Source organism: Bos indicus, chromosome 7 (genome assembly GCF_029378745.1).
Source record: "Bos indicus isolate NIAB-ARS_2022 breed Sahiwal x Tharparkar chromosome 7, NIAB-ARS_B.indTharparkar_mat_pri_1.0, whole genome shotgun sequence".
NCBI lineage: Eukaryota > Metazoa > Chordata > Mammalia > Artiodactyla > Bovidae > Bos > Bos indicus.
The window spans coordinates 66,015,966-66,018,203 of NC_091766.1; the positions used below are offsets into that span (position 1 = coordinate 66,015,966).

The 2,238-nt window shown below is 35.5% G+C and overlaps 1 pseudogene; it reads left to right on the forward strand.

Moving 5' to 3' along the window:
* The first annotated feature begins 1,675 nt into the window (after positions 1-1,675).
* On the forward strand, positions 1,676-1,879 carry LOC139184312 (U2 spliceosomal RNA; annotated as a pseudogene).
* Positions 1,880-2,238: the final 359 nt, after the last annotated feature.

The following is a 2,238-nucleotide window of genomic DNA, read 5'->3' on the forward strand; positions in this document are numbered from 1 at the left end:
CTGAGGTACTAAGATACCCACAAATTGTCTTTTGTCACACAGCTAGTAAGTGGGGGAACCATGATTCAAATCAAGTAGTCTGACCCAGCGCCTGGACTCTTCATTGTTATTCTGCAGTGAGAGATCTAGATGGCAATAGCATACGTTAAAGACCCTGAAGAGATAAGGATGTCTCTCTCGGAGCCTGGGAGATCCCGAAAGTGTAAGGCAAGAGCCTTTAACTTATCCTTACAGAGAGGTGGAGCTGGAAAATATTGTAGATTGTGTCAGAACTGCCACAGGAATTCTGGCATGCCTTCTGAGCTGTCCATGGTGCTGAGCACCAGCTTCCCTTCATGCATGTTTGCTATTGCACTCATCACCAATATTTAATAATTTTCACCTGAGATGTCTAGAATTTGAAAACCAAATAGATTGAAATAAATAATAATTGCATTTGTACTTGGTTCTAAACATTTTAGATGTGTTATTTCACTACAACCCCACAGCAATTCAATGACGTTTCTTTTGAGAAAGAAATAGATAAACTACTATCATGTTAAAAGGCAGAATGAATCAATGAGTTGTTAGAAGTATAAAAACTGGAATGTGGAAAGGAGTGATGAGAAAGTTTTTAGAGTTGGATGGAGCCTTTGAGTTGGAACTAAAGGGAGAAGTTCAGTAAGGTTAAGGACTCCAGGATCTTTCCTACCCCAGAATTTCAGGCAGTTCCTGCCAATTGAACACTCTGAGTGTGTGAAATAGGCCTTTTTGGTTTTTCCTGGACCAGCACATTCATGAGTGGGATATGTGCTGAAAAGTCAGTTAATTCACTTTATCCTCCTTCACCTAGAGATGTTACAGCTGAGGGTCACTAAAACAGTTATCCAAGGTCATAGAACAAGAGAGTGCAGAGCCAAAAGAAATATAACCCAGATCTCATATCAATACTCCACATTTATTACCTATTTCAGGATCTCACAAAGCTATAATCATGGACCGCTTCCATGAGCAATACCCAGGTGCTGAATAAAAATACATGGTACTACATTCCATGCCAAACCCACTAGAATATAATTCCTAGAGAGAATATGGATTGTGCATAGAGCACTGATAGTCTATCAGATGTACTAAGGTTCTGTTGGGAAATTAATGCTAATAGTATTGTTCCTTTTACAATCCATTTAAAACATATATCACATTAAAACTTCTATCTTTATTATGTAGTTGCTATAGTCCTGTGGTAATCTGCCTTTAAGAAAATATGCTCTTTATTTAAGAATTGACTTACTGACATTTGAATATTCACTGTGCATTTATTGGCTGAATGTTTTTGAATATGTTTATCAATCCTTTAGGACTTCAGTTTTCCCACATGTAAATGGAACTATAACACCTACCTTGTAAAGTTTCTGTAGTATTTATATGGATAGTTCTAAGAGGACAGTTGTTTTGCACATAATAAATGTTTTCTATATGATATATAGTTTTAGAATTGGCTATTTTATTAATAATATTGTAACTATAAAAAATCTTGCAACTTGTTTTGGATTTTTAAAAATTTTTAATTGCTGTACTTTTCAATTCAAGCATGCATTATATATCTTGATTTAATTTAAAAAATCAGTACTTTATGTTCCAAAATATGTTCCTTGGTCAACTCTATTAAGGTGGATAGATAGAAACACACGATGGTATTGCTTTTTGGCCTTTTGGACTAAGATCAAGTGTGGTATCTGTTCTGACCAGTTTAATATCTGATATGTCCTCTATCTGAGGACAGTATATTAAATTTCTAAATAGGTTGCAAATATGTACTGTTTCAATCCATCTATCTTTTTTTTCCCTTGAGGATTCAGACTGGCTCTCCTGTTCCTGTTTTCTGTAGAGGAAAAACATATTTTTCTACAGATACACAGATAATAAAATTTACTGTTAACAATTTTATTCAAGTGGGAACAGTACATTTAAATGTGTGCATTAATGGAAAAAAAAAAAAAGAAGAAGCACATGGTCAAATTGGAAAAGTAAGAAAGCATCAGATCATGAGGAATCTCATATGTCACGCTGACCATTTTGGATTTGATCCTGTAAGCAGTGGTCACCCATCAGAGATTTTGATCTGTGGGTCATGAGGCACAAACAGTGTCTAGGGAAAATGAGTTTGACACAGGACACAATGGAGACAGGTAGGGAAATTTAAACATTATCGCTCATGTAGAAGTTGATAATTCCCTGTATTAGATCTGTCCATTGGAA